The 25,330-nt window shown below is 45.2% G+C and overlaps 1 protein-coding gene and 1 long non-coding RNA gene across 6 annotated transcripts in view; one reads left to right on the top strand and one right to left on the bottom strand.

Annotated features, from left to right (window-relative positions):
• LOC310755762 overlaps positions 1–25,330 on the bottom strand; it is a 1,619,227-nt gene that overhangs the window by 295,028 nt on the left and 1,298,869 nt on the right. The gene's annotated exons all lie outside the window — the stretch shown is intronic.
• Positions 1–25,330, top strand: part of RAB11FIP4 (RAB11 family interacting protein 4) — a 201,895-nt gene that overhangs the window by 125,587 nt on the left and 50,978 nt on the right. Inside the window, exon 1 of one of the 5 annotated variants that reach the window (XM_083598727.1) lies at positions 19,582–19,776. The exons of 3 other annotated variants lie outside the window; for them this stretch is intronic. The gene's annotated coding sequence lies outside the window, so the exon portion shown is untranslated. Of the gene's footprint in view, positions 1–19,581; positions 19,777–25,330 lie in introns of those variants that run through there. One more of the 5 variants, XM_083598728.1, reaches the window with a different exon arrangement.

The raw sequence follows: 25,330 nt of genomic DNA, 5'->3' as shown, positions 1-25,330 counted from the left end.
TAAGAAGATACCTGATAATGGTGAAATAGAGTTTCCATCTTTCGAAAAATGAGAATCTGGACACAAAAGTTCCTGAGTTCTTTTTCCAAAATCTAAAAATAAAATAAAAATGAAGTTGTTGAGCATTTTTAAAGGAAATTCGCAAATAAAAATAAAAACCAACACTGCACAAATGGTTGCCAGGTGTATGTGTTTTCCCTGACATTTTTACCAATTTTCAGAAATTCTGCCTGGACACTATTTCCGACGGACGAATCCTGTATATGTCTGGGAAATTCTGGACGGATGGTAAAAAAGGTAAAGGAACCCCTGACCATTAGGTCCAGTCGTGACCGACTTTGGGGTTGCGGTGCTCATCTCGCTTTACTGGCCGAGGGAGCCGGCGTACAGCTTCCAGGTCATGTGGCCAGCATGACTAAGCCGCTTCTGGCGAACCAGAGCAGCGCACGGAAACACCGTTTACCTTCCCGCTGGAGCGGTACCTATTTATCTACTTGCACTTTGGCGTGCTTTTGAACTGCTAGGTTGGCAGGAGCTGGGACCCAACAACGGGAGCTCACCCCGTTGCAGGGATTCAAACCGTCAACCTTCTGATCGGCAGGTCCTAGGCTCTGTGGTTTAACCCACAGCGCCACCCACGACGGATGGTAGTCCTATGTCAAATGGTCACTGAATGCATTACCTGGGCTGTCTGATCCATTCTTTTGAGATAGTAAATACCTTAGTTTTTGAATTCAGGTCACAGGCCTACCCTATTCATACACAAAATATGCCCTTAAGACAAGATGTGTAGGATTTGTAAGTGAAAAGAACCATCAGGAGAGGAAATATTTGGGGTCTTTAAGAGTCAAGATGGCTTCTGGATTGCTCTCCTATGCTATTTCAGACAAATGGTTTATGTACATAAGGTTCCTTGTGCACCTTATTTTATTTACATTCATTTTATTTATGACACCTTAGAATTCTTATAGCAGCCTTAATTCCGTGATATAAATACAGATTTTTAAAAAATATAGTAAGACCTAATTGGTGAGGTGTTTTGCACACACAAACATTGTTCAAGTGTTGTTGTTGTTGTTGTTGTTTGCTGTTTTACAACATTGTCGTTACTACTTTTTTTTGTATGTACAGGTGTTATTTTGGTTTACGTTCATATTTTCCTTTATTCATTTAAATTATATGTGAATTCAAAACACTTCGCCTCTCCCTGTGTGTGTTATATATGATACATATATTTACCAGAGACCATTGAATAAGATCATAGGGCAAAACCTTTTAGCTCTATTGAGATGAGCGTTTTAAGGTTGTGTTTGCATTTATTTATAATTTTGATACAAAATGGTTTTATGGCACCAGTTTCTATTTCATTTTGTGTTATTTGGAAATCCAGATCCCAGCTAATTTGGGAAACTTTCTAAAACATCTTCCACCTTTGCTCAGCTGGGTTTTCTTTCCTTTCTTTTTTTAATGAGCTGAGCTGGATTTTAGCAAAACTATCCACTGTAATTTAAGAGTGATGCCAACAACGCTTCTTCCTTGGAGCACATAAAGTCGCAAATGAATGCTAATTAGTGGAATTAAGAGAACCAAAATGCATCCCAAAAGCACCAAGAATGGAGGGAGCACTCCTATACATTCCTTTTATCTATTATATAGTAGTGCCTCATTTTTTAAATAAGCAGCAACATTGTCAAATCCTGGAAAGTTATTCTAAATTGTTTCCTTTCACTTGGGAGATCGCCGTATCCATGTAAAAAGAACAAAGTCTCTCTACGGTGGTATGTAAGCATCAGTAGTCTAGAGAGACTAATAAAATGCAACGACTTTAAGTCATGCTCATTGCCAATTAAACACAGACAATTAGCTCGTTCTGAAAGCAATTTGGGTTTGCAGCAGTTAATGTGCATGCATACCCAAACTCCACTGATGTTTTAGAGGAGGTATAAACAAAGCAAGGGCATTTGGAAAAAACCTGAAAGGTATCAGATGAGAATGGTCATCTTGAATGGTGAATAGCTTAAAATATAGGAAGAGCAGGACATTTCCAGAGCAGCTGTGCTGGGTGCATTTAACCCGCAGTCCTAAAAGAGGAGGGCCAGGAATGTGAGCAGGTTAGAACCTGGAAAGAACCATGCTTCTGTAAATCGACCAGGTGGTGGCGGAGATATCGTCACCATCACGTTTAATTTGTATACCACCAGAAGAAATATCAACAACTTCAGGTATGCAGATAACACAATCTTGATGACAGAAAGTGAGGAGGAATTAAAGAATCTTTTAATGAAGGTGAAAGAGGAGAGCGCAAAATATGGTCTGAAGCTCAACATCGAAAAAACTAAGATCCTGGCCACTGGTCCCATCACCTCCTGGCAAATGGAAGGGGAAGAAATGGAGGCAGTGAGAGATTGGGTTCCATGATCACTGCAGATGGTGAAATTAAAAGATGCCTGCTTCTTGGGAGAAAAGCAATGACAAACCTAGACAGCATCTTAAAAAGCAGAGACATCACCTTGCCGACAAAGGTCCGGTTTTCCCAGTAGTGATGTATGGAAGTGAGAGCTGGACCATAAAGAAGGCTGATCGCTGAAGAACTGATGCTTTTGAATTATGGTGCTGGAGGAGACTCGCTCCTGGCAATTTGTGTCCCACCAGTTTAAATTGCATTTCTCCATGGAGTGTTTACTGGGAGATGGACAATGTAATTGGCAGCACCTGAAATGGGAGGCAGGAAGTATTGTGTCAAGTGACGCTGTTCAGATCTCTTCCGCTACAGTCATAACAAATGGTGAAGCAGATCCTTTCCATCTGTGATATCAATGTAAATTTGATCAAAAACCATCAAGCGTGTAAGAACTGCCATGTTTTTCCAGACCACTGATTCATGTGAGGCATAATTACAGTAGTGACTCCATGTTTATATCACCAAAACAGTAATCTCCAACACAGTGGTATCTGGTCTGAGCTGAATAATCTCCCTCCCACAGACACGCTTCTCTCTCTCTCTCTCTCTCTCTCTCTCTCTCTCTCTCTCTCTCTCTGTCTATCTATCTATCTATCTTGCTGAATTCTCAGCAAATCAATTTCTTCCATTTCTTTAAAGGACTGCGTGCAAATTGATATTACCCCTTTTGGTCTTGGCACTTTCAACATTATTTGTATACATTATGAGAGTTATCTCTAGGAAATCGTAAAGGAGAACTGGCTTTTACATTTCAAAATTTTATTACAGAGTTCACATAATGTGATAAATTATACATTGCTTCATTAAGTATAGATGTGGCAGTGCCTTTTGTCGAGAAGCAATTTCGTCATTTAAAACGGCACCAGTGATGTTTGCCCAAACTCTTTGTTATAAGTGATTGAAAAATATATCCTTTGGTTCAGTCTTGCATATCATAGTGGGAAATGTTATTGGGAGGAAAATGTTGAATTCATTTTCTTGTGGCTTCTTGAAATAGTGGACACCAGCTGTTGAAATTTCAAATGGCATGTACATTGGGTGCAGACGAGACCTTTTGGACTGTCCATCAGTTGTAGTGGTGGATATTGACCTGTTTTCACTTACTGGGTACCTACAACAATAAAAATGCTGCCGTAAATGGATCTGAGTAGGTAAGTGTTATTTCATTCAGGTGGTGAAGTCAGCTTTTCTTTTACAGTGGTACCTCAGGTTAAGAACTTAATTCGTTCTGGAGGTCCGTTCTTAACCTGAAACTGTTCTTAACCTGAGGTAAAGGTAAAGGTAAAGGGGCCCCTGACCATTAGGTCCAGTCGCGGACGACTCTGGGGTTGTGGCGCTCATCTTGCTTTATTGGCCGAGGGAGCCGGCGTACAGCTTCCGGGTCATGTGGCCAGCATGACTAAGCCGCTTCTGGCGAACCAGAGCAGTGCACAGAAACACTGTTTACTTTCCTGCCAGAGCGGTACCTATTTATCTACTTGCACTTTGACGTGCTTTCGAACTGCTAGGTTGGCAGGAGCAGGGACTGAGTAACGGGAGCTCACCACGTCACAGGGATTCGAACCGCCGACCTTCTGATCGGTAAGTCCCAGGCTCTGTGGTTTAACCCACAGCGCCACCCACTTAGCTTAATAGGCCTCCTGCTGCCACTGCGCCGCCGCCGCGCAATTTCTGTTCTCACCCTGAAGCAAAGTTCTTAACCTAAGGTACTATTACTGGGTTAGCGGAGTCTGCAACCTGAAGCGTCTGTAAGCCGAGGTACCACTGTACAGGAAAGAAATGTTGAAATGATTAGTTTAAGAAGGGGTGGGGAAAGAAACCCCCTTTTTACTGCAGTCAGAGCTGTCTTCATAGAATTATAGAACTGTAGCATTGGAAATGACCCTGAGAATCGCCTAGTCCAGCCCCCCATACAGAAATATGCAGCTGTCCCATACGGGGATGGAACCTGCACCTTGGTGTTATCAGCACCATGTTCTAACCCAGGGGTAGGCAAACTAAGGCCCAGGGGCCGGATCCGGCCAATCGTCTTCTAAATCCAGCCCGCGGATGGTCCGGGAATCAGCGTGTTTTTACATGAGTAGAATGTGTCCTTTTATTTAAAATGCATCTCTGGGTTATTTGTGGGGCATAAGAATTCGTTCATATATACGGTAACTGAATCTCTTTCTCAACCTCATCACTTCTCAACCTCTTTAAGAAACGGAAGCAGAGAGGAGCAGAAGGAGATTCTGGCAACCTGTTTCCAGTAATACCATAGCTTGGAGTAGCATAGAGAGCGAAGGGAATCATTGTCTGATGCAGCAAGAAGGGTTGTAAAGTGTCGGTCCTAATTTGTTGGGGGGAGACATCTGGCAGCAAAATGCATTGGGCTGGCGCTGCTTTTTGAAGCAAGACATCTAGGCAGAAACCACCAGTTTGCAGCCCTGTAGTAAACTTAGTTGTGTGGATTTGCTTGTGCAGTCCGATGCGCCGCACGTTTCTTCGAAAGTAAGCGCCGCTGATTTCAGTGGAGGCTTGAAGTCCCAAGTAAATATGGTATTTTCCAGCCTTATTCTGGATGGAGGGAAACATGTGACTGTGAAGTGGCCAGATGTACAAGATGCGCTTTGAGCATAGTGGCTTCATTGTGTCGTGAAAAGCGAAATGGAGAAGGGAGCCCTCGAGTGAGGTTGTGTGTTATATAGATTTTTGCTGCTGGTGGCAAACTGAGCAGATTGTGTTTGCCATTGATTGATCTGGTCTCGCCTTTATTGAGAGCACATGGTGCACACTTATTTTTTTAGTAGCTTTTTATTAAAACTGACAAACGAGAGATCCCATGCTTTCAAGAGATGAGCCCCAAGGATTCCCCAGGGTGATGTTTGTCTAGCCTAAGACGATGTTTCTGCTTTGATGCATGGAAGCATTTAGAGCACTAATAAAAACAAAACCAATAAAAGCCAAGCGAAAGCTTTTTGAATTGCAGGACCTTCACACACAAAAATAAATCATAGAATTATAAAGTTGGAAGCGACCTGAGGGCCACCAAGCAAACTTTGAAAGATTGGGGAGGTGGGAGAGCCAGTATATTTAATATACTTGTTTTTAGGTCTTAAAAGCTTGTCCATCCTATTGGTTCAGTGCATATATGATCTTGTGTGAAAAAATACTCAGTGCCAGAAATGAGTTAATAAATATGTGGTACAGTGGTACCTCAGGTTACAGACACTTAGCTTGGCTTATACAGTGGTACTTTGGGTTACAGACGCTTCAGGTTACAGACGCTTCAGGTTACAGACTCCGCTAACCCAGAAATAGTACCTCGGGTTAAGAACTTTGCTTCAGGATGAGAACAGAAATCGTGCTCTGGCGGCGCGGCAGCAGCAGGAGGCCCCATTAGCTAAAGTGGTGCTTCAGGTTAAGAACAGTTTCAGCTTAAGAACAGACCTCCAGAACGAATTACCGTAAGTTCTTAACCCGAGGTACCACTGTATATTTCAATTGCTAACATTGGCAAGACCTGTTGTTTGCAAAACAAAAAAACAAAAACACCTGTCTGAGGCAGAACACTTAAATGAAGCCCATAGTATTGGTGTGGGTTTTTATCTTTAAAACTGGTGAGGGGTTTTTTTATCTTTATGTAGTGGACAGTTGCCCTTCAATGTTGCCGCAAAACTGACTGCAAAGTTGACTGTTTCAGTTGGGCTAATAAGTATACCGGACCCTGGCTTGACTGATGCTATCACAGTATGTTATAAGGTCTGGGTGGCGCTGTGGTCTAAACCACTGAGCCTCTTGGGCAGGGGTCAGCAACCTTTTTCAGCCGTGGGCCGGTCCACCATCCCTCAGACCATGTGGTGGGCTGGACTATATTTTGGAAAAAAAATATGAACATATTCCTATGCCCCACAAATAAGCCAGAGATGCATTTTAAATAAAAGGACACATTCTACTCATGTAAAAACAGGCTGATTCCCAGACCATCTGTGGGCCAGATTGAGAAGGCGATTGGGCTGCATCCGGTCCCCGGGCCTTAGATTGCCTACCCCTGCTCTTGGGTTTGCTGATGTAACAGTGGTAGGAAGGGATGCAGCAGGAAGATGCAGTGCGTCTTGCTGTAGGCTGCCTGGCAGTTCTGCAGAGTTGTGCTATAGGCTGAAAACCAGCTGCTTTATAAACTTAATTATGCATTTTTAATAAAAAAAGTACATTTATTATAATATTTTTTAATATTGATAAATTGGTGTGTGTGTATTGGGGTGTGTGGTGTGTGTGTATTATACCCATTTAACTCCTTTAGCACTACAAAGTGGGAAAGAGCAGCGTAGGTGTAGGTCTTCTTTGCAAAGAAGAGCAGAAATGACCAGGCTTCCTCTGCTCTTCTTTGCAAAGGAGCAGGAAAACTTATTGCACAACAAATGTCTTCCTCTGCTGCAACAGCCAAAGCAGCCACATAATCGAGCCATGACTCAATTAGCTCAGTCAGTCAAGCATGAGACTCTTAGCCTCTAGGTCGGGGGTTCCAGCCCAATGTTTGGGCAAAATATTCCTGCATTGAAGGTGGCTGGACTAAATGACCCTCATGGTCCCTTCCAGCTCTATGATAACGTTTCAGCACAGAATCGGGGTGTCCTATTTTTACAAAGCATTATGAATAGCACTCCAAAATTCACAGCCAGTAAGCATCTTATTAGGACCATCTGAAACGTTTCAAAATGGCACACAAGCCTCTGAGTTCTGCAGAACTTTTCCTCAGGTGAAATTCCACACAAAGCAGAAGTTGTGGGAGATGAAGTAAGAAAAATAGAGTTGACCTTGAAGTGTTTGAGGTTTGTTTTTGACTTGGGCTAGTGGCTTGAAGGAACGCGGGTGGTGCTGTGGGTTAAACCACAGAGCCTAGGACTTGCCGATCAGAAGGTCAGTGGTTCGAATCCCCGCGACGGGGTGAGCTCCCGTTGCTCGGTCCCTGTTCCTGCCAACCTAGCAGTTCGAAAGCACGTCAAAGTGCAAGTAGATAAATAGGTAACACTCCGGCGGGAAGGTAAACGGCGTCTCTGTGCGCTGCTCTGGTTCGCCAGAAGTGGCTTAGTCATGCTGGCCACATGACCCGGAAGCTGTACGCCGGCTCCCTCGGCCAATAAAACGAGATGAGCGCCGCAACCCCAGTGTTGGTCACAACTGGACCTAATGGTCAGGGGTCCCTTTACCTAGCGGCTTGAAATGCAGCAAAATCATTACCGTATTTTTCGCTCTATAAGACGCACCAGACCACAAGACGCACCTAGTTTTTGGAGGAGGAAAACAAGAAAAAAAATATTCTGAATCTCAGAAGCCAGAACAGCAAGAGGGATCACTGCTCAGTGAAAGCAGCAAACCCTCTTGCTGTTCTGGCTTCTGGGATAGCTGCGCAGGCTGCATTCGCTCCATAAGACGCACACACATTTCCCCTTACTTTTTAGGAGTTAAAAAGTGAATCTTATAGAGCAAAAAATAGGTACCTCCGCACACATTGCTTTTCAAATCACATTCTTAAACAAGGAGGTGTGGAGATGAATTCACCCAATGCTTTAACCACACTGATTTAACACTGCGGTAGGGAGGTGACTGAACTGGCTCCATAGAAATAATCTCGGTGCATTCAAAACAGATTTTCAAAAGTCTGCCCTTACTGCCTCAAGTTGCACGGATCTGTCTTATAAAAGGGTTTGTGCTGTCGGCCTTGGAGTTGCTTCAAGGAGGTGGTCCTTGTTTCACTCCAATGACATCTCCTGTTAAAAAACAAACACACCATTGTCTCCCTTGAAAGCCGCATTATAGCAGCTTGTCTCCCTAATGACCCCCTTCCTCCTGCAAACAATAGGGCCATAGCATTCAACAATAGCCATGTCCTATTCTCTTCCCTGTGGCCCGCATGAACCCTGCGTGACTCTGTCAGGCACCACAACCTGACAGAAGGATGGGCCAGATGTCCTGGGCTCAGGGACTGTCTTGAGGGCCATGGCGTCCCCATTCATTTCCATGATTTCCATCAATTGCACAGGAGACTTGAAATGAGAGATCCGTGGCTCACACAGTGCACACTTGTTTGCCGCTATGATGCATCAGCAGCTGTCAGGGCTCACCCACAATTCTGCTTGCCCTGTGCCTAGAAAGCACGGGTGGTTTTCCCCTTGCCTAGCTTCTCTCTCAGGAAAATCCCACTCTTTAACTCCAAGTGAAGGCGGTGAATGTCCTGTGTGAGTGTCTGGAGGCGGTTGGAGAATGGATGGCAGCTAACAGATTGAGGTTGAATCCTGACAAGACAGCAGTACTGTTTTTGGGGGACAGGGGGCGAGCGGGTGTGGAGGACTCCCTGGTCCTGAATGGGGTAACTGTGCCCCTGAAGGACCAGGTGCGCAGCCTGGGAGTCATTTTGGACTCACAGCTGTCCATAGAGGTGCAGGTCAATTCTGTGTCCAGGGCAGCTGTCTACCAGCTCCACCTGGTATGCAGGCTGAGACCCTACCTGCCCACAGACTGTCTCACCAGAGTGGTGCATGCTCTGGTTATCTCTTGCTTGAACAACTGCAATGCGCTCTATGTGGAGCTACCCTTGAAGGTAACCCGGAAACTACAACTAATCCAGAATGCGGCAGCCAGACTGGTGACTGGGAGTGGCCGCTGAGACCATATAACACCGGTCCTGGAAGACCTACATTGGCTCCCAGTACATTTCTGAGCACAATTCAAAATGTTGGTGCTGACCTTAAAAGCCCTAAACTGCCTCGGCCCTGTATACCCGAAGGAGCATCTCCACCCCCATCGTTCTGCCCGGACACTGAGGTCCAGCTCCAAGGGCCTTCTGGCGGTTCCCTTCCTGTGAGGAGTGAGGTTGCAGGGAACCAGGCAGAGGGCCTTCTTGGTGGTGGCGCCTTTTTGAGCAAAGGTTGGGTGGCCACCTGTCAGGGATGCTTTAGCTGCAATTCCTGCACTGCAGGCGAGTGGACTGGATGACCCTTAGGGTCCCTTACAACACTACTAACCCAGGTCGCAAAGTGGTTAGATTGGTCTCAACTAGGGCCAGGGCCTTTTCAGTACTGGCCCCGACTTGGTGGAATGCTCTGTCAGAAGAGACTAGGGCCCTGCGGGACTTGTCATCTTTCCGCAGGGCCCGCAAGACAGAGCTATTCTGCCTGGCCTTTGGTTTGGACTCAATCTGACCCTTATGTTTCCCTCCCCTTATGGTTTTGATCTATGGGCTACTTTTTAAATGAGGCTGCATTTTAAATTGCATTTTAACCTGTATTTTAAATTGGTTCCCCCCCCCCTCATTATGTTTTTACTGTAATTTTACTGGTGTTAGCCGCCCTGAGCCCAGCTCTGGCCGGGGAGGGTGGGGTATATTATTATTATTATTATTATTATTATTATTATTATTATTATTACTAGTTTATAATTCTAAGTGGGTGTGAACTTCCACGTTGCCTTCAATAGTAATAATAAAATCAATCCTCTAGGTTGCTCACAAAGTAAACTAAACTTTGCATCCCAATGAACACGCTTCTGTGGCAGAATTCGAAGGCAAGTTCCTCTTAATGAATGCAACTCCCTCCTATGGAAAAAAAACCTATGAAAATCTTTCATATTATCTCATATTATTATATTACATATCATTGCCTCATACATATCAGTGCTAAGTAAGCCGAGAAATCCCATAATAAAGAAGTTGGTTAAAGAGCCTTGAGGCATAAACAAGTTTCCATATTATTTCATCAGATCACCGTGGCTTCAGTTTCTACATTATCTCTGTTGTTAATTAGTATCTGTTCCTCACATTGCAGCTCTTGTTCCTCGCTGATAACTTATGTAGCCTGGAACTAAAGGCCTGGTTTGCTTTGGAAGAATAATTTATTGTTTCTGTGTGGATTTCGGGGGAATGGGAGCTTTGAAAATCTTAATTCAACCAAGAAGCCGCTACAGAAGTTTGATGAATCAGATCCACGCATACCAATGGTAGGGTTTTTTATAACCCACAATGACGTATTTATGGGGGAGCCACAATTCAGTGATACTGGTACAATAGATATATTTTCTGGGGTGGTTATTTTAGTGTAATCCCAATAAATGAATGAATCCAGAAATTTAAAATGTGGTTCCAAGTATAAAGATGAAATAAAATATTACGTGGAAGATCTTTTACCTTAGTTGTGTCAGTTTTCATTTCTTAGTGCAGAAAGGATTGATCTGATGTGTCGAGATCTTTCCTATTCTAATGAATTCAAGAGGGTTCTGGAAGCTTCTCTGTGTGAAAGAAACAAGCAGAAGGTTCATGATGTTTGGGTTATTCCTTCAGAGAAGCTGTGTACAGCTGGCTTAAACTGGTTCTGTTATCTTTTCTGTCAAGGTTATGCTGACTATAAAAGTAAGGCCAGAAGAAGCCTGGGTTTCACTCTTTATCTTTCTATCTCTTTTCCTTCTGGTGTGGTGTTCTATATATAGTGTTAAGGTTTAGCCTTATTATAAGTTATTGTAAGTTTCAGTTAAGTCTGCTGCAACTGGATTTCTCATGAACAGTGCTAGTCCTGAATGTATTGAATTTGTGACCATTATGCTCATTTGCCTTCAGTAGCAGTAAAGCTCTGCTGGGTGAAATACAGTTGCCTCTGGTCTATTTTTTGGGAATCCTGCAACGTGTTTAAGTTTCTACTGTGTTAACTATACGTTGGAATCTGCTCTGGCTCAATATTGAGTAGAATTTCATGACAAGTTGTTCCACAAAGACATCTACAGTGGTACCTTGGTTTCCGAACTTTATCCGTTCCGGAAGTCCATTCTTAAACTGAAACCGTTCTTAAACTGAGGTGCGCTTTCCCTAATGAGGCCTCCCGCTGCCGGTGTCCTTCCACCGTTCGGCTTCCATTCTTAGACCGAGGTAAAGTTTGTAAACCGGGACACTACTTCCTGTTTTGCAGAGTTCCTAAACCGAATAGTTTGTAAACAGGGCTGTTCTTAAACCAAGTTACCACTGTACACTGGACCAGAGGAGTCTGACAGAGATGGTTTTAGGACAAGTGACCGGTTCCCCCGAAATGGACACTGAGCAGAGAGGGTGGCCAGTGAGCACTTGCCTGGTTATGGGAAGGAGGGTGAGGATCCTAGAGTTCAAAGTCTACTTAGCACTTGCCCAGGTTTGAGAAGGAGGTAGGAGGGCTCTACAATCCCGATGGAGCCCTCGCACCGTATTCCAAAAGCCAGGCATGGCTAAAGGACTGTCTGCCATATTGTGAAAAGGAAACTAGTACAATAGTCATTTTTATGCATCCAAAACTACCTGGAAAAATTCAAACTTAAAGCAATCATTTTATGCATAAAGGTAAAGGGACCCCTGACCATTAGGTCCAGTCGTGGCCAACTCTGGGGTTGCGGCGCTCATCTTGCTTTATTGGCCGAGGGAGCCGGCATACAGCTTCTGGGTCATGTGGCCAGCATGACAAAGATACTTCTGGCAAACCAGAGCAGCGCACGGAAACACCGTTTACCTTCCCACTAGAGCGGTACCTATTTATCTACTTGCACTTTGACGTTCTTTCGAACTGCTAGGTTGGCAGGAGCAGGGACCGAGCAACGGGGGTTCACCCCATCGTGGGGATTCGAACCGCCGACCTTCTGATCGGCAAGTCCTAGGCTCTGTGGTTCAACCCACAGTGCCACCCGCATCCCATTTTATGCATACTTTGTGCAAAAATCCTACCTCTGGATCACAGCCAATGCTGCTGTTCCACTAACACAGCAGACTGCCGCAATGCAACTTCTCCTTCTGATCCCTATGTACCCCCAAAATCTGCTTCAAAGAGGTGGGATACACCACATAGCAGATTTTGAGGGCACGCAAGGAGAAGAAAGGTAAGTCCTGTTCGGTGAGCAGAACTCTGTTTATGCAGTGTAGGAAACAACCATCTGAGTTTAACACCTCTGCATTGGGAATTAAAGGTAAAGGTAAAGGGACCCCTGACCATTAGGTCCAGTCGTGACTGACTCTGGGGTTGCGGCGCTCATCTCACTTTAGTGGCCGAGGGAGCCGGTGTACAGCTTCCGGGTCATGTGGCCAGCATGACTAAGCCGCTTCTGGCGAACCAGAGCAGCGCACGGAAACGCCATTTACCTTCCTGCTGGAGCAGTACCTATTTATCTACTTGCACTTTGATGTGCTTTCGAACTGCTAGGTTGGCAGGAGCAGGGACCGAGCAATGGGAGCTCACCCCATCGTGGGGATTCGAACCGCTGACCTTCTGATTGGCAAGTCCTAGGCTCTGTGGTTTAACCCACAGCGCCACCCGCGTCACATTGGGAATTGCCAATGCATTGATTTTTTGCATAATGTCATCATTTGAGTGAAAGTGGGGTCCTTCTGCATTTGTGTCAATGTGAAAAATCAGATTTTCGTACGTTTACTTAATTAATATGAGGTAGTAAAACACAAAGCTTTACCAAAAGCCAGGGGGGAATACATCTGACAGTACTCATAGCTTATTTAAATCCATATAACACTCTACAGTCAGGGCTTGATCCGTTGAAGAGACACAGTTTGTAGTAACTTTGGTAAATTTCTATCAACAAGATGCCAATTATTATTTTATTTAATTATTTTCTTGCAATGAATCATACAACCCTGGGCTACTAATGGTACACTTGGTTCGTGTATTAGTATATTTGTATATGGCACCTGGGCATCCATAGCCAATAAAACATGCTTTCAGTAAAGCTATTATTAAACATTGATTGCCAGCATATTTGCTAACCCAGCACAAGTTGGAATTCCATTAAATGCATAAACTGTCAGGTCTCAAAATAATGCTGGATGATCAAGAGTAACTGGAGACATTTCACGCTGAAATCTACAGGGTAATTATGAAAAATGTGCCTGACGGGTTCTTTTTATTTATCACACACTCGTTTTTATAAATGACATTTGCTGAGCAATGATTGCTTTCTTATCTGGCCTTTGAGACAAAATCTGTTTTTTTAGGAGTTTTAGGTGTGCTTTGAAATCTGTTGCATATGACAGTCTACTGTTGTGTCAAATCAACGTGAAAAAAGGAACAGATTCATAGAAATACTAAAATGCAGAACCGTAGAGTTGGAAGTGATCTCAAGGATCATCTGGTCCAACTTCCAATGCAGGAATCTCAACTAAAGCATCCTTGACAAATGGCCATCCTTGTTGTTGTTTAGTCGTTTGGTCGTGTCTGACTCTTTGTGACCCCATGGACCAGAGCATGCCAGGCACTCCTGTCTTCCACTGCCTCCCGCAGTTTGGTCAAACTCATGCTGGTAGCTTCGAGAACATTGTCCAACCATCTCATCCTCTGTCGTCCCCTTCTCCTTGTGCCCTCCATCTTTCCCAGCATCAGGGTCTTTTCCAGGGAGTCTTCTTTTCTCATGAGGTGGCCAAAGTATTGGAGCCTCAGCTTCACGATCTGTCCTTCCAGTGAGCACTCAGGGCTGATTTCCTTAAGAATGGAGAGGTTTGATCTTCTTACAGTCCATCTAAGCTCTGCTTAAAAACCTCAAAGGAAGGAGAGTCCATAAGTGCTGAACAGTTCTTACTGTCAGAAGTTCTTCCTCAAGTTTAGTTGGAATCGCCCTTCTTGAATGTTGAATCCATTGGTTCATGTCCTACCCTCCAGAGAAAGAGAAAATAAGCTGTTCCATCTTCCAAGTGACAGCCCTTGAGATATGTGAAGATATCCTATCTCCTTTCAGTCTCCTCTTTTCCAGGCTAAACATAAACCCAACTCCCTGTTGTGTTACCCTTAATGCAAATTTGTACAACGTATAAATTCAAGATTACCTTTCTGTGGCCTTCTCAGCATCTAAGGAATCTCACATTATTTATAAACAGCCCTAGTTTCTCAGGCTTATAGTTGCAAAGGCAGGGGCTGCATTTGGAAAATCACAATAAATGATGTTTGTCGTGATGGAATAACCCTCGCCTCCCGCTCCTGACTCTCACACAAACCTTCCATCAACACAGCAAAGAGCAGAAGATACAAACCTTAATTTACAGTGAAGCAGAAGTTAGTGGCTAGATGCAACACTAAACAGGGATTAATCTGAGGTGTCGTGTGTCGGAAACAAAGCCAGTTTGAGAAACCAAAATTTGAAACTTTGCTTGTTTCAAAGAAACCATAGTTAAGGTTAACCAAAGTTTGTTGGGTTCAGATGAAACAACAAACAGTGGCTAATCCAAAATGGAAACGAAAGCTTCCATAGTTGCACGATAAATGTGAACCCAGGGGGAGGCTAGAATTGTTCCTGTCATGATAAACTATGGCTTCTTATAACATTAAAATGCAGCCATTGTTGTGGCCATGTGACTATATTAGCCAGTCATTTGCTTCCTATGTTTATGTATCCCTTTCCAATATAGATTCACAGACACTTTCTTGTGCCTTTTAAAAGCAGCAAATATTCATGAAAATGTATTGGCCAAACAAAGAGAAAAGCAAATACAAAACCACACTTTTTCTATTGTGATAACTTCAAAATGCATATGCCACAGGTTTGTTTGTTTGTTTGTTTGTTTGTTTGTTTGTTTTAATGGTTGACTGAGTTAGTCATCATTAAAGAATGACCATTTCTGCATAAAGAGGATGTAAAACTTATTTAAGATATCTGACAGCTATAGCCTGGCATTCTGTGTTCTTTTGATTTTCCAGACTGCAGTGAAGCCTGTAAACTACCTCTGCTTTTTTTCTTTTCCTAATTTGAACCCATTTGTGACTCAGTTTGTTTGACATGGACATTGTCACAAGGTGGCCACATTCCGGGAAATGCTTGTGTAAAAATTGGATACTTTCCCCAATAGTCCCACTTTCATTTCTTTATTCTCTTGCCTCCTGTTTGTTTGCTAGTATATATTTGTACAATAACGAAATACTGGTTTGCACAACAACATGTTGGTTTTCAAAAAAGGAAGTTACTGAGAGCAATTTCTGAAAGCAGAAGCACAGTAATATGACAGCTGTGAAGAGTGTTTGGGTTTATACCTTTCTTTCTTTCTTTCTGTCTCTCTCTCTCTCTTTTTCTCTCTTTCTCTCTTTCTCTTTCTTTCTTTCTGTAAGACCTTAGGAGCAACTCTGAATTCCATGGCAAGCCTTAAAGCAATATGGGTTTGGGAAGTGAAATTCAAACCAAAGATTAGAATAAAATATATGGTGTGTGTGACTCTTTTGATCAGTCTCAGCTTACATTAGGGAGAATTCGTTGAAGTTAATTCACAGACGTTATTGTACACCTTTACAGCTGTCTCAAATGTTTTCCACTATGACTTATTGGAGAGGTTACAGATAGGTAGCCGTGTTGGTCTGCCATAGTCAAAACAAAAAAAATATTTTTCCATAGTCAAAACAAAAATTTTTTTTTAAGGTGCTACTGGAAGGAATTTTTTTTTTTTTGTTTTGATTATTGGAGAGGGTCTGGCAAACATATTTGCGGTGCAAATATAAACATTTGTGCTGGTATTGGAAGATGATACACGCAGAGATGGTTCTTATCCTTAATGAACAAGTGTTGCTAAGTTCACAGTTAGCGTTACTTGAATATTTTTGAGGAAGGAAATTCAAACATTCAGTTAAAGGAACTGTGTACAGTCGTACCTTGGATATTGAACGCCTTGGCTCCTGAACAAATCGGCTCCCGAACGATCAAAACCTGGATATGATTGTTTCAGTTTTTGAACGTTCTTTTGGAAGCTGAATGTCCGGCAGGGATTCGGTGGCTTCCGATTGGCTGCAGGAGCTTCCTGCAGCCAATCAGAAGCTGCGCTTTGGTTTCCGAACATTTTGGAAGTTGAACAGACTTCCGGAACAGATTCCATTTGATTTCCAAGGTACGACTGTATATGCATGACTTTAGCAGCAAGACTGACTATAGCTCACTCCTGGCAATCATCCCAAGATCTTATTCATGGTCAATGATACCAATCTCTTTGGAGCAGTAATAGAAAAAAATGACCCATCAGTTAAGATTTATACAAGAGCAAAAGATCCGAGATTCTTTGGCATGCTTTTCACTGAACATCCATAATTTTCAAGGCTCCCAGCAATTCATTCTTGGCAAAAATTCCTGATGGTTATGCCTGTTTCATGCACACTTGATGTATCTGAATTTCTGTGTGTGGACTGGTGGAGGGAGGGAGAAGGGGGATGTCAGTAGCCATGAAACATGAATGAGAAACAGTTTCTAGTTATGTTATTGCTTTGGCATACTATTTCATTTTTTATTGAAAAATGCTAACCACCATCATCAATAAGAGAAGTCAGTGCAGGTTTTCCTGCCTTATTGCAGGATCGAGAATGCAGATGGGGCTCATTCCCTAGAGGGGTGGGTAATGCAGAGGCCAAAGTTGAGATGGAAACGGCAACTAGGATGCAGTTCCTTAGAGCAGAGCTTTCCAAACTGTGTGTCACGACACATTAGTGTGTCGCCTGCAGTGTATAGGTGTGTCACACAAACTTTATCCATGCTTCCCGGGGGGCTGGAAAGGGGTTATTTTAACCTCCGATTTGCTAGTAAAACTGAATTACTGCATCGCGAAATGATGCACATCCAAAACGTATGTCGCCAACATGAAAAGTTTGGGGAGCTCTGCCTTAGAGAGTGGAGAACGCCTATCCATGAAAAGCCATGGTGGAGTTGTTTTCAGGTGGAAACCCGAAAATTCAGTTTCTAACCTTGGCAGCAGGGAATGTTACATCTGCGTTGAGAAAATACACAGAGACTGCTGCACATAGCATGATATATCTGTACAAACCTCCTTTTTTAATATGGTGTCTTACTAGTCCACTGTTCCAGACACCAGAAAGGGGGACCTTCAAAAGGAAGTTGGAAGTCTTACTAATATGCCTGCATAGGAAAATGAGCATGATCACTGCTTACATGGCCATAGCGCTCTGCATGCAGAATCTGGATTCCTTATTGCAGTACAGGAGCTTATTGGATTGTTTTCTCTGCCTAGGGTTGCATTCCACTACATTCATCTATAGACGGGCAACGTATCTGGACTTCAAAGTCCATCCGTCCTAAATGTGTCACTGGAAAAAGCGGCATCGGGGATTTTTTTTTAGGGGGGAGGCACTTCTTTTAAAGTAAGTGTGCATGGAATCACAGCTGGAATTTCTTCCTTCATATCCTTAAGTAACTTTAATTATGCTATCTGCTGATTCATACTAAATACTTCTCCCGGGGGGGGGGGGGGGGGCGTGTTATGTACTTTTCCCTGTATCCTGCAGAGAATATTGTAGCAATAGGAGAAATAGAATATTGATTTACCTGTCTCACGAAGCATTTTATTTTTGTTTTAATCTTACTCTTTCCAGTACAGTGGTACCTCGGGTTACAGACGCTTCAGGTTACAGACGCTTCAGGTTACAGACTCTGCTAACCCAGAAATAGTACCTCGGGTTAAGAACTTTGCTTCAGGATGAGAACAGAAATTGTGCAGTGGCAGCATCAGGAGGCCCCATTAACTAAAGCGGTACCTCAGGTTAAGAACAGTTTCAGGTTAAGAACGGACCTCCAGAACAAATTAAGTTCTTAAGCCGAGGTACCACTGTACAGGATGGCATTTGGGGTGGGGAGATGGGGACAGCTTTATACCAAATCAGACCATTGGTCCATCTATTTCAACACTCTCTACACTGATTGGCAGCTGCTGAGGAATTGAGAGCTTTCCCGGTCCCACTTCAAAATGCTGGGTGTTGCACCTAGGAGCTAGCTTCTGCATGCAGACTCTCAGGTTCACAACAAACATACAAGCGCGCGCACACATATATGAATTGTAGTGTTGGAAGGGATCCTGAGGGTCATCTAGTCCAACCCCCAGCAATGCAGGAATCTTGCCCCAAGCCACCCCTGGGTGGGCTCAAAGCACCAAGGGGTCTTTCTCCCTCCCCTCCCCCCAATAAAATATTTGAGGGGGGCAGGGCTTCCAAAGTTGATGGGCACTGCCATTCAAACGGTGCGTGTGCACCATGTCATGTGCACAGTTATGCAGGGGTGCGACTTTTATTCCAAGTTGGCACCCAGCCCATATCATAGCTGTCAACTTTTCCCTTTTCTCGCGAGGAATCCTATTCGGAATAAGGGAATTTCCCTTTGAAAAAAGGAAAAAGTTGACAGCTATGGGCCAGATGGTTTCTGACGTTAAGAACAGCTGGGTGAAGGCAATCCCTTAAGTGTTGCAAACTCCTAGCGCGCTCTCTCTCTCTCTCTCTCTGCGTGTGTGTACCTGCAACACAAACTGAAAGGATTGGTAACAAGCACGACCCAAGCCCATTTGCTCAGAAGCATGTTCCACTGAGGCCAGCTGGGCTCGTATGCTCGAATGCGGGAACTTCACCCCCAACGAAACTCAAGTTTCCGCGACGGGCGTAGTTTCTTGCTCTTTGCAGCGAGCCACGCATTCCCAACCACAGCCCCCACCCACCCCGCATCATCCCCATTGCTTGCATGCCACAGACACCTGAGGGAAGCTTTGCTAGCGGCTACCTCTAAAAGGTCGGTATAGTTAAAGCTATGGTTTTCCCAGTAGTGATGTATGGAAGCGAGAGCTGGACCATAAAGAAGGCTGAACGCTGAAGAATTGATGCTGGAGGCGACTCTTGAGAGTCCCATGGACTGCAAGAAGATCAAACCTCTCCATTCTTCAGGAAATCAGCCCTGAGTGCTCACTGGAAGGACAGAGCCTGAAGCTGAGGCTCCAATGCTTTGGCCAGCTCATGAGAAGAGAAGACTCCCTGGAAAAGACCCTGATGTTGGGAAAGATGGAGGGCACAAGGAGAAGGGGACGACAGAGGATGAGATGGTTGGATGGTGTTCTCGAAGCTACCAGCATGAGTTTGACCAAACTGCGGGAGGCGGTGGAGGACAGGAGTGCCTGGCGTGCTCTGGTCCATGGGGTCACTAAGAGTCCGATACGACTAATCGACTAAACAACAACAACAACCTCTAAAAACTCTTGGCGCCGCCCACTTTCCCTTTTGGAATCTTCGCGCCCTCGCCCCGTTTTGATGCCGCCGAAAGGATACAATGAGAGGGCCGGGGCGCTTAGCAACAGCCTGCGGGAGGGGGGTGTGTGGAGGCGTGGCTTCCGCGCTAACTGCCAACTGTTGCCCAAGGTGGGAGGCGGAGGGTTTGGCTGGCTCCTGAGCGCGGGGTGAGCGAGCGGCGAAGGAGGAGGAGCAGGAGAGAGGCCGGTCTTGCTCTCTCGCCCAGCTACGGCCGACGGGCTCCTTCCTCTTCCCGGCGGCTGGGGGGAGCGCAGGCATCGCCTGGATCCGCCGCTGAGCCAGGTACGGGGAAAGGATGGAGGGGGAAGGAAGGAAATGAATTGGATGCTGCTGCAAAGAGACGCTGGACGGAAAGAAAGGAGCGGGGACTTGGGGGGGTGTCTTTCCTTGCAAAGTTTTTTTTGGGGGGTCTAACAATTGCGGGGGGAGGGCTCTGCGTTCTTTGCAAGGGGGAACCCCCTTATGAAGCCTGGGGTGCGTCTCCAGTCCGGTTGGCCACTGCTTGGGGAATCAGTAGGCTTTAAGCAATCTGCTTCTTCCTAATGTCACCCCTCCTCCCCCCCCCCCCGCGCAACCCCATTTTCTTCTCCTTCGGAAGGGAGGAGTGGGCGATCGGCGGAATCGCTTCCTTGCCCGCCCCCCTCCTCTCTCCTTCCTCAACCCTCGTTCCTCCCCGGGAACCTCGAGATACCATCAAAGCAAAATTCTAGCAGGAGAGAGAGAGAGAGATCTCTCTTTCTTTGTTAGGTCTGGCAACGGCTACTTCTTTTTTTCCTTCTTCTTTTTTTTGCACTCTAGCGCGGGGTGGGAGCCCGTCCACTGCAGCAAGCAGGCAAGTAGATTATCCATATAATTCCCGCAGATTTCACGTTGTTTTTATTTTTAGGTCCGGGGAGAGCGGGCAAGGCTGGCTGGCTGGCTGGCTCGCTCCTCGGAGGAAGGGCAGTCGGGAGGCGGCGTGGGTGGGCGCTGGAGGGCGCCGGATCCATGACCTTTCCAGGTTGCGCGTTGCGGTGCGCGGGGCTGCTGCTGCTCCGCCGGATTCCCTGGGAAAGGACCAGAGGCAGGATCGAGGCGTCCCCGGCGCATCAGCCTAGCCAGCTTGGTGCATTATGTTCTCTTGTCTCTCTCTTCCCTCCCCCACCCCCCTCCATGAATGTCGGGCTTGTGAGAGCCGCAAGCCTGGATCCAGTGTCAGTGCTCTCTGTAAGATTTTGTCTTGGGGACCGATTCTGACGCAGGGAATCGGGAAATGAAAAATCAGATGCGCCTTTGATTACGCAAGCGTCTTACTGCCCAGTTTTGAATCGGTGTGCCGCACCGAAAAGCATAGATGAGGCTACAAGCAACGTGGTGCCCTCCGGAGGTTGCTGGGACTACAAATCCCATCATCCCTGCCCGTCCACCATTCTGTCCGGGGTTGATGGGAGTTGGGAGTCCAGGCAACATCTGGTTACCATGCAGTGTGGCTAGATAGCTCAGTTGGTGGAGCATGAGACTCAGGGTTGCGGGTTTGAGCCGCACCTTGGGCAAAAGACTTCTGCATTGCTGCGGGTTGGACTAGATGACCCTTGTGGTCCCTTCCAGCTCAACGATTCTATGATCTGTGGGCAGGTAGTTGAGTTCAGGGTGTTATGTTTTGTTGCTGCCAGTGGTTACATTTGTGCTGGGCATCCTGCAATGCGTTCCCAAGGAGTGTTTTGTTGATTAAGTCTTTCCCAATGAAAAATGAAAGACTTCTTGTTTGCATGTTTAGTGGCAATCTGGATAGTTGCCAGAGAGACCCCAGTAGTTTCTTCTACATCACGGTAAATCATTTCTGTTGCAATACAAAAAAAAAAACCCTCCATAAATTCCTGACTCATTTGCTTGTCACAGCAGCTCTGAGATAGACAGAGACCATCATCACTAGGGATTTCCCTGTGAATCTGGGTTGCCGAAATCAACATGGTAGCCCAATGTATTCCAGTGGCTTTTTATGGTGGATCTGCATCTTCATATCATGATGGGAGTGGTTTGCCATGGCTCCTTTGAGCAGAGAAATCTTTTGACTCCCGAAATGTGCAAACTATGCATGAAAGTGGATGGCAACCTCAGGACAGCTACGTGAGATTGTAGTACACTGCACAAACAAGCAAGGTGTGAAATTGTATTTGCTGCGCTTATTCCCAAAACATCTGTTTCCACAAGCTGAGGACCGCAATATTTTAATGTCAAGTTTGCCATTTGGCTGATCTGGCCAGGTCTGTGTTTTGCAGTTGCCGCCATATGGGTATTCTTGAGAAGGCAGAGTTTCTCAGCAATTCTATATGCTTCCACTTAGAAGGGGTTATTTCTTTTGCTAGTAGCGGAGAGAATGAGAAAAGTCTGGCCAACTTGTGGTTGAGCACTTTTTCGTGACTGCTCCTAAAAATGGAAAGTTTGATTCATTGTTGGCCATTTGTTTTATAATTTTCTGATATATTATGCCTTTACATTTTTTTAAGGATGTGGTGGTTTATAAATATTTGCAAAAAAAAATAAAGTTATAAGAAGCTGCTATACTGAGTTGAGCTAGTGGCTGCAACTGCCTGCTGGCCATGTTCAGTGCATCTCTGTTGTTCGCTAAACTGTCCCAGCACAAAAAAGTGTTAGATGCCTTTAGCTCTCCTTCTGTATAATCCACAGGTACAGCCAGTGGACATTGCTGTCTTAAAACAATGTTGGCATGGCGTACGTGGGGTAGACTAGTTTGGAATAGGTTTTTTAATTGCACTTGAGGGTACCCCCTGGATTCCTTGAGAGGTTGGGATTCCCCAGTGGGAAGATAAGTGATGGCAGACATGCTTCTTTGAAGAAACCAACATTCAACCAATCTTGATCTTCCTGTCTAGTGTCCTGCCACTGGGTATGCCCCAAGGAATTAAAACTATATTCCCCATGGGCAGTGTCCAAAATTAGCCAGGCACATTTTGTGACTGGAGCAACCAGTCTGGTAAGTTTCGCCATTTCTGCCTATTCCATATGTTTTTGTATCCACCCTTCCTTTGCTGGGCCTGTTTTAATGTGTTGTCAACCGCTTTGAGATTTTTTTCCTTTAAAATATAAAGTGGCGTAGAAATGGAAATGAACTTCATTGGGAGGAAATGGCTTCTAGACATTATGTGGCGGCAACGGTAACAAAGGTTTAAGGCGGTATTTGGCGATTAGCTTATATATCCAAGTTTCTAACACTGCCCATGGGTGATGATGAGAGCAAGGGGGAGAGGTGAAGTTTAACACCGCTGTGGGTTAAACCACAGAGCCTAGGACTTGCCGATCAGAAGGTCGGCGGTTCGAATCCCAGGGACGGGGTGAGCTCCCGTTGCTCGGTCCCTGCTCCTGCCAACCTAGCAGTTCGAAAGCACGTCAAAGTGCAAGTAGATAAATAGGTACCGCTCCAGCGGGAAGGTAAACGGCGTTTCCGTGCGCTGCTCTGGTTCGCCAGAAGCGGCTTTGTCATGCTGGCCACATGACCCGGAAGCTGTACGCCAGCTCCCTCGGCCAATAAAGCGAGATGAGCGCCGCAACCCCAGAGTCCGCGGCTGGACCTAATGGTCAGGGGTCCCTTTACCTTTACCTTTACTTGCTTCAGCTAACACAACCTGGTGCCTTCCAGGTGTTGTTAGACTACAGTTCCCCATAGCGCCTGCCAGCATGATCAATGGTCTGCGATAAGGTGAATTATAGTCCACCAAAACTTGGAAGGCACCAGGTTTGGGGAAAGCTGAGCAGGACTGTCCCCTGCCCATCACAGGACAACCAGCCACCAGCAGGCAGAAGTGTGCACCAACTTGCCTCTTACTAACCCCTACCCAAAAAACAACCCCAAAGACCTTCCATTACTACTAACTGCCCTGTTGCAAGGAAAATCTGATGCTGACTCATATGGTTGTTTTCCTTTAGAGTGTGTTGTTCCTTTATCTATTGCATTTTGTGTATGTTGTAAGTCACTAGTCAACAAGCCGGACATAAATCTAATTGATCAAGCCCATCAGAGGTGACCAGCATTTGTATCGGCAGCCAGGTTGCTCCTCTGGTCCCAGAATCCTCTGTGTTGTGCAGGGATCCCTTGCATGCAACTCAATAGGAGATGGATTCCCCAAAACGAAGAGGGTTGAAGAATCCATGGTGTTGGTGAACGAAAGTTTATCTGTTGCTGCTCAGATACCTTGGGAACTTTCTGGCAGTTGTTAGACGTTAACCCATGTCTGTGGTTCAGCTTCCTGTTGCACTTGTAATTCAAATGAAACACATCTCAGATTGAGTGTTGAAATGAGACGCTTTTGTTCCCCCGTCCTCCTCTCTCTTTTTTTAGTGGAAATATCACATTTCGCGAGAGGCTGCGAGAGTGTTATGTTTCTGCTCTTTTCCTTCTTTTTGCAAAAAACCTGGGCCTATTGTTCAAAGTGGAATTGCAGTACATTCCCTTAGGGAGGCTCAAGAGGCATGATTTGTTTTGGTTTGGGGTTTTTGCTTGCTTGTACCACTGTTGCTCATATTTGGGATCTAGAAATAATAACTGTCGCTCACAATCTGCCGGATCAGATTGGCTCACCATGACCGCAGTGAGTTTTTACCTTCTCTAGTGACATATGCAGTGCCTTCCCCCCCCAAAAAAAATGTTTAGGGGTACTCTCATTTTGATTCAAGAAAATCACCATTCGGGGAAAATCAAATCGGGGAAATTAAATACACTAAACAGACAAAAGTGCAAATATTTGCGCTTGTTTGGAGGTTCTAGCAGGGGAGCGCAGCTATCGTATACCCTTGACCGAAGAACGGTACACTCCTTCTATCTGGGATGGTCGTCCTCTTCCACCGAGCGCGCAGCTTCGGGAGGGACGCACATGGAGCGGTGAGGGAGGAAGGGGACACCCGCCTAGCCAGCCAGATCAGCCGAATCAACCCTGGCGATCAATGGGGTGACAGATGTAGGGGTATGCGTCCCCCCAGAAAAAGAGCACTGGACACATGCCATAGCTTTATTGCTTTACCAGCCGTCCCAGAACCTGTGGCTGATGCATGTTATAGTCTAAAACATCAGGAGGGCACCAAGTTTAGGGAAGGCTGGTTTTAACCACCCAGATCTATTTTACTTCTACATGTGTTTCCTGTTTTATAGACATGTGCCTTGGGCAACTCACTTAAACTTGCCCACTAGGCTATGTTCAAGGAAGCTGCCTCCAACATGGGCATGAAAATACTTTCAATTCCCATCTCCACAGGCTTTTTACATGCCAATACAGTGCTCAATTCTTCCCATCCATAGCTAAGATGCAATCAGAGCAACAAGGAATAAATGATTACTGGAGGGTGGGACATACCTCCTTGTATGTGTTGAACTGCTTTTGCCTTTCCTGGTGGGTTGGGTAGAGACTGTGATGATGTTTTGTTGGCAGTTTGAATCCCTGCAGTGGGGTGAGCTCCCGTTGCTCTGTCTCAGCTCCTGCCAACCTAGCAGTTTGAAAGCACACCAGTGCAAGTAGATAAATAGGTACCACTGTGGCAGGAAGGTGAACGGTGTTTTCATGTGCTCTGTTTCCGTCACAGTGTTCTGTTGTGCCAGAAGCGGTTTAGTCATGCTGGCCACATGACCCGGAAGGCTGTCTGTGGACTAACGCTGGCTCCCTTGGCTTGAAAATGAGATGAGCTCCGCAACCCCACAGTTGCCTTTGACTGGACTTAACTGTCTGGGGTCCTTTACCTTTAGACCCTTTAAACTACATCATCCATGCTTGTCAAACATGGATCATACAAATGGCACAGGGACCAGATTAGGAGCAGAATACATTTCTGGCAGGTGGGTTTCATAGAG

Source organism: Podarcis filfolensis (genome assembly GCF_964270895.1).
Source record: "Podarcis filfolensis genome assembly, chromosome: 2".
In the NCBI taxonomy this organism is placed as follows: domain Eukaryota; kingdom Metazoa; phylum Chordata; class Lepidosauria; order Squamata; family Lacertidae; genus Podarcis; species Podarcis filfolensis.
This window is presented reverse-complemented; position numbering and strand designations above follow the sequence as displayed.